We start from the raw sequence: 16,338 nt of genomic DNA on the forward strand, positions 1-16,338 counted from the left end.
TGTAGGTTTTTACAAGCATTTTTGAGAAGAAAAAGGAGGAGAGGTTAGGTGGCCCACGTCGGCTTGGCTCTGCTGGAGATGGCCATGACTCACTGAAATTTAAAATGAAGTTAATCATCTGGAAAGTGAAGGAAGTAAAAAGTACAGCCCTGATGCAATATCTCTTAGCTGTCCACTCAGGCGCCGTGTGTACTCTGGGGAGCCCCTTCATTACATCTGTGCTCTGATGTGCAGGACTGAAAGGTTGGGACAATAGAGGGACCCCCCAGGCCTGCCACCTCTCACCGCCCAGGCCCCAGGCCCACCAGCATTCAGAATCTCCTCCCTCTGTTTCTCACTCTGCCTCCAACAATCTGCATGGACACTGATGTATCTGAGATGTCTCACAGCCTCAGTTTTCCCAGTTGTAAAGTGGGAAGTATTCACAGAGACTCTATGTGTTGGTGTTTGTGCAGGTTAAATGCAGTATCATACAAAAGACCCCAGAGAGACCATAAATGCTCTACTCGCAAGGCTCATGAAGGGCACCACAGATTTTTGTTAAGGTAAAGCATGGTTGTCCCCTGGGAGGCACATGTTCTCATACTTCCTGTGTCAAACTCCTCAACTAGCCTTCAAGACATAGAATCTGTCCTCAACTTACATTTTTTACCTCTTCTCCTACACCTTGTCCATCCCATTCTCTGACACCTCAGTGGGGTACTGCTCTCAAAAGTTCTGCAAAGTTATGGAGCTAAGAGACCATTCATTGGTGGCACCTTGTCACAAATAGGCATGTAAATGTTTATCAATTTTTTCATTTGATTGAAGAAGCAGTGTTCTCAATTTTATTCTCATATACCAAACTCATATCTAGGTGTCTTTGGACTGTGGCACAGGGGTCCAAAATATTTTTTATAATGACACTAGTGGCCTGGTGCACAAAATTCATGCACGAGGTGGGGTTCCCTCAGCCCAGACTGCATCCTCTCCAATTGGGGACCCCTTGGGGGATGTCCGACTGCTGGTTTAGGCCTGATCCCAGAGGCCCTAACTGCCACTGCCTGCCTGATCACCCCTAACTGCCCTCCCCAGCCGGTCTGATCTCGCCCTTAACTGCCCTCCCCTGCCAGTCTGATCTTGCCCCCAACTGCCCTCCCTGCCAGCCTGATTGCTCCTAACTGCCTCTGTCTTGGCCCCCACCACCATGACTTTGTCCAGAAGGAAGTCAGATGTCCGGAAGATGGCTGGTCGACCCGGTCTAATTAGCATATTAACCTTTTATTAGTACAGATAGATTATATAGGATAGGATTGCTAAAATGGGTGGGGGAAAACCTTTTTCAGCAGGAGGAGATGTTCTTGGCAGACAAAAATACATAATCCCTATATCTGGACTGATAGCCAGCCATATTCACTATACTACCAAACTGGTCATTAAAAAGTTGAACCGCTTTCTTACACCTTACACCAAACAGCTGTTGCCCTTAAAACCCCTCCTCAGCCCCCACTTAGGTTCTGCTTCGTAGTTCACCCAAATTAGGTTCTGATTAGTCAGTTTCTATGCCAGAGTCAAAAGCTCTGCCTCCTAAGAAGCAATTGGCTCCTCACAGTTCACCCATATTTGATTCTGATTGGTCGGTTTTTGTGCCAGTCAGTATCAAAAGCTCTGCCTCCTAGGCAGCCATTGGCTCCTCACAGTTCACCCAGATTTGGTTCTGATTGGTCCGTTTCTATGCCAGTCAGCATCTCTGGGCCTATCAACACGCCTGATCAGAGAGGCGGGGCTGATCAGCAGCCCCTGTGGCTGCTGGTAAGGCCCGGAGAGAAAGAGAGGCAAGGGCTGCTCAACAGCTGCCACAGGGGCTGTGGATCCGACCCTGATTCTCTCTCTAGGCCTCTCTCTGGGCCTCATCCCCAGCCCCCTCAGCAGTCAGTGCTGCATCGCCATGGCGCCCGCAGCGCAGCAGTCAGGACTGACTTCCAGTGTTCGATCCTCCATTCAGTCATTTTGGATGTTACAGACTCTGGCTCTTTATATAGATAGATAGATAGATAGATAGATAGATAGATAGATAGATAGATAATCACCGCATAAATTTGTGGGGCTGGAGTGTGTACCCCTCATCATAAGCAATGCTGAGAATATTTTTCTTATCTTTAGTGCTTAAGGCAAGCTTTAACTTCAACTTAATGGGACCAAAAATTTCTTTATTTTATGTTATTAAAGGTAATCTTCTTTAATTGACACAATCAGAGGAAAATAATATACTTTGGAGGCCAAAATGTGACATATCTTAGATCAAAGGTTTTTCCTGGTGACTCTGATTATCTTTTAAAAACATGCATCATAAGAGTTTCTAGCCCAGCCTGTATGGCTCAGTTGGTTGATTGTCATCCTGTGCACTGAAAGGTTTCTGGCTCCATTCCCAGTCAGGGCATATGCCTAGGATGTGGGTTCAATCCCCAGTGAGGGCACATACAGAAGGCATTCGTTCAATGTTTCTATCTGATCTCTCTCCTCCCCTCCCCCCCACCTCTTTCTCCTTGTCTCTAAGCATGTCCTTGGGTGAGGAATTAAAAAAAAAAAAGTTTCTAGAATATACCCATTTGATTCTCACCTTTATTTAACTTATGTAATACTGATTCTGATTTTTAAATCATAAGACAATTGGGGTGTCTGTTTATAATGTTGGCAATCCAGAGAGGAAACTCTATGTAGACTATGTATGTTCTTAATGTTTTTGAATAGAATTATTTCTAGAATGGTAATTACTTGTTTATAAACAGCTTCATTGAGAACAGAGCCCTCCACCCCCTCCGTGACACCCATACATGTGTGCTTTGAAGAACAGGAAATGTGAATAGAGTTGTCACTTTGCATGTCACATGGAAGATCAGTTGAGTGAGGCCTCTCCATCATCTCCACCAGCCTCTCAGAGAACCTGAACTGCCCTTGCTGTACCTCATTTATGTGGGGTACAGTGGGTACAAAAAAGGCCCTTGTCAAAATAAATGTCACTGTGTACTTGGTGTGGGCCCAGCCTGTAGAGCACCAAGTAGCTAATTATATCACTAGCAGAGGCCCGATGCACAAAATTTGTGCAAGGGGCTCAGCCCTCGCAGCCCTGGCTTCCTCCAGAAGGTCGTGAGGAAGGTCGTCTGCACGGTTGTTCCACTGTTCTGCTGTTGGGTCGATTTGCATATTACACTTTTATTATTATAGAAGATCGCACCTGAACTGAGGCTCACATTTCCATGGATGGATGTCTCAGAGTAGCCTTCTGTCATCCACAAGAGAACAGAGCTGGGCCAAGTAATGCAGCGGGTGAAGAAGTATTTGTGGGCCTGGTCATGGCTGGGAAGGGCAGCAGGACAGAATCGGATGTTTGAAAGGGTGCAGTTGCCCAGAAAACAAACCAATTGATTAATACATTCACTGAGGTTGTCCCATACCTGCAAGCAACTGAGAGCAATGCTGTTAATTCTAAAAGAAAATGTCCAGGATTTTGAGGAAGCTTTGAGGTTTAGCCTAATGTTCAACCAGTTTGACATGTTGCAGGGACCTCATTCATGGTTTTATTGTGTGTTGTTGAAAGACCTGACCTGATGACACCAATAGAAGGTTTTGCTAGAACGCAGAGACCCGATCTCAACTTGAGAATTCGGTCCTGTTAACTAGGGCACTATGAACACGGAGGATGTGAGCCTTGCCTTCAAAAGCTATGCCTAACCTTGACCATAAAGCTTGGCAGTGTTTTCTGTTGCGGGCTGACCTGAGAGCTGCATTTTATGGTTAATCCTGAAGCGGAATGGTGCCCCCATAGCAAACAGTCAACAATGCAATGGATGTACAGCATCAAGGGGCAGAAGTGAATACAGAACAACCCACCTTCTTACTCTCACATGAGGCCAGGTGTGTCATTATCTGGAGAATGTGACCAACGTGTTCAAAGCAACAGAGTGTGGGACCTGTGTAATCCCATGTATAGTACAGGATGTACAGAACCGGCTTCTATAGCCGTGAATGATTTACATGGCGGTTACATAGCTGTGGTTTCCTGATTGATTTGAAATTTATTAAACACTTCTTTCAATACCCTCATTTACCTTTGGCTTGGATACTCCTGTTTTCTTTCAAAGGAATTTTAATATGCCCTCTTCTGCTTTAATAATATTTTCATTAGACATCCAGACTCAAAAGCACTGACAAGCCAATCAGCATCTGTCTTCAGGAGGAATGACTGGGCACCTCCCTGCATTGGGATTTCCAGTGAAGGGGTCCACTTGGGGAAAACGCTCATTCTCTTCCACTGTGGACATGCCCTGGGTCCTTGGGACAGCTCTTCACTGCCCTGTCCAGTAAAGCAGCAAGTTTTCCAAAACAGAGGAGTAAGTAATTCTAACAGAACACCTTCTCCGGACCTCACCTCAGCAACCAGAGGCTAATACACCACTCAGCTGCTGCCATGCTAGTCATCTTTGCTAAGGTCCTGGTGAGTCCCAAGAGCACTGATTTTTTTAAAATATATGTTTATTGATTTCAGAGAGAGATAGAAACATCAATGGTGGGGATCGCGCCACCACCCAGGCATGTGCCATGACTGGGAATCGAACCATGACCTTCTGGTTTATGGGTAGACACACAACCACTGAGCCATGCTGGCTGGGCCTGAGAGCACTGATTTTTTTACTGTGATTAAAGCTATTGGGCCCTTTTTTAAAGAAAAATCCTATCTAATAAAGAGGGAATATGCTAATTGACCATCAATCCATCACAAACATGGTTGCACCCATAGCTGAGGCCAAGTTCCCATAAGGAGCCTTAATGAGCAATCAGCAGGGACCTGAGGCTACACCCTCTCCCGCCCCTGTGGGGCTTGACAGGGGACCTCAGGCCCCGCCCCCCACCCGGCAGGGCTTGACAGGGGACCTCAGGCCACATCCCCCACCCAGCGGGGCTTGATGGGGGACCTCAAAGTGCGCTTCCCATCCTGGTGCTGGACTAGAGGACCTGAGGCTGCTCCCCCCACCCCAGCACCAGGCCGGGGGACCTCAGGCCACGCCCCCCACCAGGTGGGGCTTGACAGGGGACCTCAGGCCATGCTCCCCACCCAGCAGGGCTTGACGGGGAGCCTCAAGGTGCACCCCCAGGGTTGGGTGGGGGGAACTCAGGGTGCGCCCCTTGCCCAGCGGGGCTTGATAGGGGACCTGAGGCTGCACCCCCCTGCCAGTGGGGCTTGACGGGAGACCTGAGGCTATACCCCCCTGCCTGGTGGGGCTTGATGGGGGACCTCAGGCTATGCCCCTCACCCTGAGGGGCTTAACAGGGGATCTCAGGCCATGTCCTCCACCTGGTGGGGCTTGACGGGGGATCTCAAGGCACGTCCCCCACCCCGGTCTGGGCTGGGGGACCTCAAGCCATGCCCCCTGTCCTGGTGCCAGGCCAGGGGACCTGAGGTTACGTCTCCTGCCTGGTGGGGCTTGACAAGGGTGGGACTGGCCGGGTCTGTATCTTGCCCAATGGGGGGGGGGGCAGCGGCCGGTTCTGGGTCTCACATGATTTTGAGGCACAGGGGGTGGGCGGGGACTTGAATCTGGGTCCCGTGGTGCACCTCAGAGTCTGACAGGAGGAAGGTTTTCATATACATTTTACAAATTTTCTTTCATCTCTGACACTTCTATTATAGAGAAAGGGCAAATAGCAATATTAAATTATTTCCTCTAATTAATCCCCTTATAATGTGCACGAATTTTGTGCACCGGGCCACTAGTGTAAATATAAACACATGCAAAAACAATTGCGGCTAACTTTAAGACATTCAAAGTCCACTGAAGTTTGAATGATTTTTTAAATTTCCACGTTGAAATAAATTGAGTAAATAAATTCCAAACCCCTACAAAACTTAAGGAAAATTTTTGCTCAATAGTTTTTTTGTGGACTAACAGTGGATTACAATAAACAGTTAGCTGGTTGCTACCCACTAATTAACCCTCATTTCCACCATTGCCTTTGAGTGTTAAAACCACCTGCTGTGGAGAATTACAGCCGTGAGCCAGGCACAGCTATTGAAACAGGATGGTGGCTACTGAAGACGGTATACTCTGCTGGCTGCAATCATTGCACGTGGGGTGGGAGCAGGTGGGTGTCCCAGGGAAAGTGCCCCCAGGGATGCCAGCTACTGTGCAGCTCCTGTCTGAGTGTGCAGAGATCCTGGAAGAATTTGTTCCATTTTCTGCTGCTGAATCTTCTTCATGACCACAGAGTGTTAGGTCTTCTATTTATGTCCTTAAGATACCCTCAGGTTGGGAGACAAGATTGTGGGCAGAAAACTGAATCATTATCCAGATGGGGTTTCAAAGCATTTTCTAACCTAAGAAAGAAGCCCTAAATAATATTCTAGCACAATGTTTACTTACTTGGATCCTTACAGTGATTAGGACTTTGCATGTTTTTAAGAAAGGTGTTTAATTCTGCACCTTCAGTTAGCAAAATATTTGTTTTTAATAAAACTGAGCAAACGACATCTATTTCAGCATCTGGTTTTTTGCTGCATTTGTTTTCTTCATGTTCTTTTTGTGGGCTGGCAGAGTAGACAAAATCATCTCTTAGCAGAGAGAAAATGGGACAGATAATCAGCTGACTTCCTGGAGGTTTTGTCAAGGGACTGGCCTGGCCTCTGAGGATGGCCCTCCTCATTGTGTGCTTACCTCCATTCATCACGTTAATCATGCCAGATGATCATATTACCCCCTGGTTGTATCTTCTCGAGGTTTGTACTGCAGTCAAGGTTCCCAGCTATCCTATTGTTATTACCTGAAAGAAACATTCTCATTCCTGTACTTAGCTTGGAAAGCTGGTGAATGTCATTTTCCAAAAAGGGAGAAACCTAAGAGATATTCAGCTCTTGTATCTTTTTTGTTTTACAAACTTTTTGGTGGCCATTCCATGAAATGAAGTCTAACCAGGTGACAGGAATTAAAAACAAACAAACAAACAAACAAACCCACAACATTCTGAGAAGCAGGCAAAGAGCCTTTGAGAACAGAGAGCTGAGCTGCACCAGTCTGAAAGTGTGTCACCCAGGCTCACCCGTGTCACCATTTCCCATCAGTGACACGTCATTATCTGCGAGTGTCCAGAGAGTCACTTGGGCTGTTTACCTGGAGTCCTCTGAAGAGCAAACCATTATTGCATTTCAGATTTCATGGCAAACATTTTCAAAAATAATATGTAGGTTCATCTGTGCTTCCCCATCAGATATTTTAACCACACTTGCTTGACAGTTTGTCCTGTGGCAGCCGAATGAGGACCACAGTGAGGACTGTGCTCAGGCCCGGGGCAGCCTGGGGAAGGCAGTGCGCTGTGCAGTCACTGCTCTGCCGTGGTCTCCACAGGTCGCCTGTGGAACAGGATTGGTGTGGTCGCTGTGGAGGGGTGGCCAGCTCTGCCACACTGCTGGAGTAAGTAATCAGCCTAGCTAGGAAGGTCATTACCATCAGTGCTTTTTGTAGGAGTCTCAGCCTTGAGACTTTCTCCAAGTTAATCACAACCTTCTCTGGCCTCCCAAGCACTTCACATAGCTCTCTAATGTGTCCTCAGTTAGATTCTCATTTACCATCTCATTTTACAAAGCCCTTTCCCCTCCGCACTGGAAGGAAAGCTCCTGTACACCAGGCACTGGCTTATTTACGGCTGTATTTCCTGCATGTGTTCGTGTTCTGATCTCCTCTTATGAGGACACCAGTCCTATGGGATCAGGGCCCCACCTTATCACCTCAATTGACCTTAGTCACTTCCTTAAAGGCTTCATCTCTTAGTGCAGCCACATTGGGGGTTAGGGCTTCAACATATGAATTTGCAGGGGAGGGGTGCAATTCAGCCCATAACACAACCCTTCAGTGTTCACCAGTGCCATAGGCTGAATTCTTGTGTCCTTCCAAAATCCACGTATTGAAGCCCTAACCCCAAATTGATGGTTTTAGGAGGTAGGGGCCTTTGTCAGGTGATGAGGTCCTGAAGGTGAAACTCCCATGATGGGGGTAGTGCCCTTCTAAGAAGAGACACCAGTGCTCTCTCTCTCCTGCAGGTGAGGACATGGCGAGAAGGCTGCCGTCTGTAGGCCAGGAAGTGGGTCCTCATCAAGAACCTGGCCCTGCTGGCACCCTGAGCCTGGATTGTAGCCTCCAGAACTCTGAGTAGTAAATGTCTGTTGTTTAATGCCCCCCCACATGGGGAGCATTTTGTTATAACAGCATAAACTGACTGAGACCACCAACCACTTCAAAGGTAATGATTTACATGATAAAACCAGGCTTTTGGAGCTCAGCTTTTCATCTGAAAAACTGGTTATTCCATTCCCAGGTAGCAGAAAGTTAACTGTACTTTAGATCACATTTACATGCCAAAGAATAAACAGGGAAATGTGATAACAAATGAACAAACAAAAACTCATAGATACAGACAACAGAATGGTGGTTACCAGAGGGAAAAGTGTAATCAAGGGTAAAGGGGGCTGGAAGATTATTTGACTTTGGGTGATGGGCATATAATGCAATATACAGGTCATGCATCATAGAAATGTATACTTGAAACCTATATAATCGTATTAATTGAAATCTGTATAATCCCAATAAATTTAATTTAAAAATAATAATAAGAAAATAAAGTTTGAATTTTATCAATAGCCCAAGATATCCAATTGGCTGGATTTTCACATTCTCAAATAAATATTTGATTGCACACACAGTGGGAACTGTAGTTCTAAGTATCCTTGGGGAATTGTGACAACTGGAGCCAACTTTATGAGGCCTTTTAACCCGCACCTGGTTTGGAGTCTGTGTCCTATAATCAAACAACTGAAAGGACAGTGGGATTTGCCCCAGTCATGATGACCATGATGATGGGAGAATGCGCTCATTCTGAAGGCCCTCTACTCCCTTACTAACTCCAGTGACCTTTGTCCCTGATAAGCTTTGGGAGTCATCCTGACTCTAAGAAATTCCCAAACAGGAGAATGCCTCTGAAATCACCTCACTTTTGAGAAGGTCCTAGGGGAAATTCTGAGCCACGGTTGCTTCAAGCCTTCCTAGAAACATCTCCTCCCGCTGTTTCCTGGAGGGTTAATAAAGAATTAACCTTCATCCTGAAGGAGGACGCAGCACAAGTTAGTCTTAGGATCACAGAAATCCCACCTGAGATTTTTCCCAGCATCTCCCTGCTGGCACCCTGGACAGCAGCCAGTTAGCTGGGCCTCTGCTGCCACCTAGTGTCCTTTCTCTGGAAAGCCTAGGGACACCTGTTGGAGGCCTTGGGGTGCAAGACCTGTGGGAGCTACTGGATTCTCAGGGAGTTAGGGGTTGGGGGGCAACTTGCTAGGGCATCCACAGGAAATATGAGACTAAAACAAACTATTGTGCCTTCAACCTCTAGTTCTATCTTTTCCCACCCTTTCCTTTCTTGGTGAAACCCCAGATGCGAACAACAAAAAAGCAGAGCAGGGCCAGGGCTTAGAGTGGCGATATCTCCAGGGTGTCCAAGGATGCAATGCAGGTCAGGAAAGTCCTCACAAAAGTGAAGGAGTAAGGCATGGCTGTCTGAGAAAAGATTGTCCTGGGCCAAGTGTTCTTGGCAATTATGTTGATCTACCTATAAAGTTATTTTGAAGACTCTAGGCTGTCACCAAAATGTCAGAATGCAGGTGGCGGCTTTCAGGTGTCAGTCAGATGACCAAAATCAAGGGCTAATGAGATAAAGATGTGAGGCCCCAGAAAACAAGCTCCTCCACATGCAAAGGACACTTCTCTACCTCTCTACTCTCATCTCTCCTGCTTCCCCTCCATGCTTCACGGGATATAAAGCTGACAGGGTGGTGAGAGGGAGCACTGCACATTTACACCTGCTCTGTTACCCAGGACACACCAGGGACCTTGAAAACTTGAGTAAAGGACGAGAAGGGGTAGCATTTCCAAGAACAAAATTGTTTGTTCAAAATCTCAGCAAGAAAGTAGTCAGAAAAACAGCCAATTGATTTTGACTTTGAACCCAGGAGTTTGGACTGCCTTTAAAAGCAATTGGCTTGCCCTGGCCAGGTGGTTCAGTTGGTTGGAGTGTCATCCCATGTACCAAAGGGCTGAGGATTCAATTCCCATTCAGGGCACATACCCAAGCTGCAGGTTCAGTATCTGGTCTGGGCGCGTACAGGAGGCAACTGATCAATGTTTGTCTCTCACATCAATGTTTCTCTTTCTCCCTCTTCCTTCCTCTCATTCTAAAATCAATATAAACGTATCCTCAGGAGAGGGTTTAAAAAAAGAAACTGGCTTAAAACAGCAAAACTGTAAAAACCGTGAATAGAAGCTGCTCAGGCCCCAGCTAAATGCAAGTTTGCAAAGAATGTCGGAGCCAGAGGCTGATCTCTTCCCCAGAGTGAAGAATGAAATATCTTTTGTTAGATTATCCCCAAAACAGTACTAGAAAAATGAGTTTCTACTGATGTGGCTTGAGTCACTTGTTGGTTCCTGCAGCAGGAGGGGTGAACTGCTCTGGCCGCCAGGCCTAGGCGTGGGGACAGACAACCTCTATCTGCATAATGAGTGGGGAGGATGCATCCTGCGAGGGACAGGTGCAAGTGGGTTCTCCCTTCACCCCTCAGGTCCAGGTTTCTCTGTCATGAAACACGCGCTCTGCATGTTTATTTACTACTGCAGAAGGTCAAACAAGAAAGCTCAACACAAGTTCCAGCCCCCCTGTCACTTTTCATTTATCTGCAGGGACAATTGCTTTGTTTTACTCACCCTTTTCAAAAAGCCAACCAGCCTGGCCGGTGTTGGTCAGTGGTTGAGCATCTACCTATGAACCAGGAGATCATGGTTCGATTCCTGGGCAGGGCTCAATCCCCAGTAGGGAGTGTGCAGGAGGCAGCCGATAAATGATTCTCTCTCATCATTGATGTTTCTATCTTCTCTCCCTCTCCCTTTCTTTCTGAAATTAATAAAAATATAAAAAATAAATAAAAGACCAACCAAGCACCATGATGTGGTTATAAGTTTGAATAGCTGTCATGAAAGCAATTTCAGTAAAAATAAATAAACCATGTAAAGGACAGATTTTCTCAAAAGCAGAATCCTTGCCAAGGACAATGTGGACATTAAAGGGAAAGGGGCCATCTAGTGGCTGTGTCCATTCACACTGTTGCTGAAAATCAAATTAGAGGATTTGGGGATTCAGCTCTCTTGGGAGGGGGATCATTTTTTCAGTGAAAGGAATAAAATGACTGAAGAGTAGGCATTATTTTGCACCTTTAAGAAAATCTGAAATGTAACTGAGAACAATGAGAAAATTCACTGATGTAATAGTTCTACAGAAACTATTGTTATTCATTTCATTGTGTCTGTGATAAATTAAACACTGTCCCTGGCTTACTATCGATAGCTGAAATTTCTAATATATGACTGGAAAAGTCTCCAACTACTACATTTAACTGATTCTAATAGGCATGTTTCTCATTCATATTCATTTGACCCAATAATGTCACCACTGGTTTGACTTGGACAGCTAACCAAGTGACTAAGTCTTAGTAATATAATATTCCATGGAGAGGGAAATGTCCCAACATTTATCTACCATTTTAAATGATATCATCATTAAAAAATAAGGTTAAAGTCAACCAAAATAATAAATACATATATTTTAGGATTTCATACAGATGTGATAAAAATTTGTGAAAAGTTTTCTTGGGTCACAGAGTGAGATAATATTATCAGGGAACAAAATTATTATTGTCAGGATTTTAAAATAATACAAAATACACAAATAATAATGTATGAAATATATTTGTACAACATAACCACCGAGTCTGTTTCTCAGCAGAATTTGTGTTGTGTCTGATGGTAAAACCAGATTAAAGCAGTTTCAGGAGAGATGGAGGTCAGAGGGATGCCTGACTCATTTCCTGCTAAAGGTTTCAAAGGTAAGAGTAGTGCTTGTTTTTATGTTGGGTTCTCCCCCAATCTAATCATGGCTGCACAACAAGTTCCTAGAATAACAGAACGGTAGAACAGAAAGGGACCTTAGAGGCCTGCATGAATCTCTTAAATTTTCAGAAAAGGAATCGAAGCCCAGAGAGGGCATGCACATTTTCTAAAGCCACACAGCTTGGCAGGAGCAGGGCATGGGACTGAACCAGGTGCCTGGTGCTTGTGGAAGCACACTGTGCTGCCCCTGCCAACTACAATTTAATATCGGAATTATGTCCATGACCTTGTTTTGTACCTTGTCAACATTCAATTGACACTTAGAAAATGCCTGCCAAAAACCTGAGAGAGAAGAGTTTACCTGTGAAATCACAAACCACACACGTGCTGTTCATGGAACAGCTTTACTTTTTAGGGAACAGAGCGAAACTTGTGGTTCACAGAGTACTTTTCCATATTAAATGTTTTGCTAAAATATTTCAAATTGCACATCTATTGGTGTTAGATTGCCTATATTAGATTTTATATAACTGCTGTTTTTCAACTATCCCATGGGATGTGTAAACATTCATCATTGAAATGTGACAAAATATCTCTTCATAAAAGAGACAGTCTATCATAGTCAATATTCATGGAAAATAAAATGATACTGAATGTAAGGAACCAGATAATACATAATCATCATCCATATAGACTTGCCATCTATGTTTTTATAAAACGTTAGGTTAAACATTTGTCATTAGACGCATATAAAAATTTCATAAAGGAGAAAGAATTAATGATTTACATTGCCTTTATTTTGAAAAAACTACAACACTTTCATCCAAAATGAGGATAGCTCCTAGTGTCCTCGACTGACTCAGTGTTGACCTTTGATAGGTGGTTCAGTTTGTTTATGTTGATCAAAAGGAATAGAGTTACTCCCGCAGGACAAGTAAGGAGGGGTCCATCGTGAACATGTGTGAGACGCTGTAAAGAAATGGAAACTCAGAGACATTTTTTTAAAAAATCATAAGAGGGCCAGAGTGCATGAAAGTCAGTTGTGTTATAGTTCAAGGAGGGACCCGGGGTCTCAACTCTGTATTAATAGAATTCAGCTACTCTGTATATTCTGACACACTTTTTCTTCCTGCTGGCTTAGACTTAGGTTTTCAATATAATTATTGGGAGAAGGCTTCTGCTAGGCTCAGTTAATAGCTACCAATTAATAACCTTTGGGTGGAGCCTTTAGCGTCAAATTCTGTCACAGACCTGAGGCCATCTGTGAAGGGACAACCATTGGTTCAGGGATCCATTTCTAAATCAGAGACCATACCTACTGAATGAAAATAAATCAAAATTGTCAAACCCAGTCTCATTTCACATAACAACTGATCACAGACAAGCAATGGAATCCTAATCAGGTTTTCCAATGAAGTAAATTGATCAATAAACCTATGGCATACTGATTTGGGGGCTGTTTTTACAATGCAATCAAGGAACTCTGTCGGAATTCATTTAGAAGATCCAGGGCAATTAATTTGATAACAATTAGTTGGTCCAAATCATTTGTAATGACAACCAAGATAACGCAACAGGTTCACTAAAAACATACATACTTTCTCTGAATATTGGTTTTCATATTCCTCTTTATAATAGTATAAGAATTTGAATATCCATGATGTCTTTTAAAAGCCAGGCTCTCTTTAAATCATTTATGTAAAATTTATTTTGAAAAAGAGAAAACCTGAGGTATATCAAGTCAATGGTTAGATTATCTAATACAGATGAGTAAATAAATACACAGCAATGAGCATGGAGACCCATTTAGTGGAGATCATTACACGGGCTACATACGTATTCCTAGTGGGAAACAATTTATTCAATCTGGGCAATTTTCTAAATATACCCTTTGTATGCTAACATCATAATCAAAGCATCAGAAAATAATTCCAAAGCCTTGGTAAAGACGCTCATGGAGTGGACACCCTTTAGAGAACCTAAAATACTAGAAGAAAGGATGATCACAAAAGACTCTGAGCAGGGTAACAAATAAAACATGATTGTGAGAGCTATTTGTGGGGCACTTTGGTAAGCACTTCAGACACATTACTCCTTTCATTTCAGCAAAATTTGTTGGGGTGAGTTCTGTGATTATTAGCCCTGCTCATTTCACAAAGGAGAGTAGGTTTTGGTAAGAGGTTTAAAGGGCTAACTATACGTCCTGGGAAGGCTGCAGTAATTTATTCCTTTGGTTTAATTAAAACTACCTCTCAAGTATACATTTCAATTTTAAATCTTTCCAAGAAAAGAAACTTTTTTATCCTTTATCAAAAATATGAAGAAACAACTGATTATAAATGGCTGTGTCTGTTTATATGTATTTTACAGTTATTTCTTTACTAACCAGTAGAACCTGTAAGAAATCTGTTTGGAGCAAGTTAGATTATTAGAATGACAATTATCATCATAATGGTTGTAATTGGTAATATGTGTTTTTAAGCTTTTTTTAAAATCCTCATCCCAAGATATGTTTTTAATTTATTTTAGAGAGAGAGGAAGGGAGGGGGGGGGGAGAGAGAGAGAGAGAGAGAGAGAGAGAAAGAGGTGAAAGAGAAACATGGATCAGTTGCCTCTTATAGGTGCCCCAACCAGGGATTGAACCTGCACCCTTGGTATGTGCCTGACTGGGAATCAAACCCACAACCTTTTTGGTGTATGAGACTACCAACTGAGCCACCTGACCAGGGCTGGGCTTTAAAGCTTTTAAAGTACTATTTATTCAGTTCTTACTATGTAAAAGACACTATGCTAAATAGTTTATATTTTCTAACAATATTATCAATAAAAGACTAATTTTAATAATTATAGAAATGAATCTACTTTAATAACATGTTCTATGAAGTTAAAAAAGAGTCCATTGAAAAGTAACAAAAACAGCTTTTCCCCCCTTGAGCTTTATGCTGTGTAAGGATACTATTGCTTGTGGCTTGTCTCCACTAAAAAGACATTTGGCTAATGAATATTTATTTCACTGCCACAAACAATAATGCATAACAAGGCTGTATAAATGCCATCATGAGTATTTTTCCTTTCCTCTGTCCTCTGATATGTATCCATTTAATTTTTCTCTAACTGACAGGTATTTGTTTCAAAGCTCCAAAAACCAATGTCCTAAAATTCGATTATAATATTCATTTCCTTCTGTTTCTGGCATGTTAAAATTCCTCCTTCATACAAGTAAACTAGGATATTTTAGAATATTTTACCAAAAAGACCAACAAACAGTTGGCAATAAAAGTTCACATTTATTCTGTGAAATAATGATTTTTGACTAGTAAATGAAAGTAAAGAAAGACACTCAGGGGAAAAGCTAGAAAAAAATATATGTATATATTAGTATAGATGAATGCAATAGACAATAACCTGACAATTTTATACTAAAATATCAACAACAGATTAGTCAGACATTAATTTTATCAAGTAAATATTTTATTTTTAAAGACTCCTCTGGGATTTCATGATATAGGAAGGAGATTTATTTTAACATTATGATAGACAACATAAGGAGCCCCAAATATGTCCATATCCTCATCCTTGGAACCTGCAACTATGCTATGGTACAAGGTAAAAAGGAATTAAGGTAGCAGATGGAATTAAGGTTGCCAATAAGGTGACTCTAAAGTAAGGGGATTAGGTGGAGTTATTTGGGTGGGCCCAGTGTATTTGTAAGAGTCATTAAATGGGGAAGCAGGAGGCCCAGAAATACGGCATTGGGAGAAAGACTGGATGGAGGACAAAATAAAGATGGAGAAAGAGGCCACAAGCCAAGGAATGTGTGTGTCCGCTGGAAGCTGGAAAAGGCAGAGGACATTTTCTCTCCAGAGCTTTCAAGGGAAGCACACCCTTGCTGACGCCTTATTTTAGCCCAGTGAGACCTGTGCGGGACTTCTGACCTGCAGAACGGTAAGAGAATTAACCTGTATTGTTTCAGCCCATGAAATTCATGGTAATTTGTTCTAGCATCAACAGGAGATGAATACAGACGTGGCACGCCATTGCTAGTTCACCATTTTGTAAAGTCTCGTTGGACTCCTTCTCCAGGGAAGTCTTCGCTGAGCCATCATTTTGTGTCGGGATCTGTGCCTTAATGCTCCCCTAGAGCACCACATTAGACGGCGCAGTAATTTTCCATTTGCTTTTCTGTAACCTATGATATACCAAGGGTTCCATGAACGTCAGGACCATGTCTTTAATCTCTGCATGAAGAGCTAGTTTCTAAACTTTTATGCAAAACTCAGCAGCAGCAAACTATGTAGTCTGCCCTGGAAGCCTATACATGCATGTCCAAACAAAGTGACTCTGAGCACATTGCAGTCCTATCTTGGAAACCAGTGGCAGAAGT

Source organism: Plecotus auritus (genome assembly GCF_963455305.1).
Source record: "Plecotus auritus genome assembly, chromosome: 1".
NCBI classification, from domain to species: Eukaryota; Metazoa; Chordata; class Mammalia; order Chiroptera; family Vespertilionidae; genus Plecotus; species Plecotus auritus.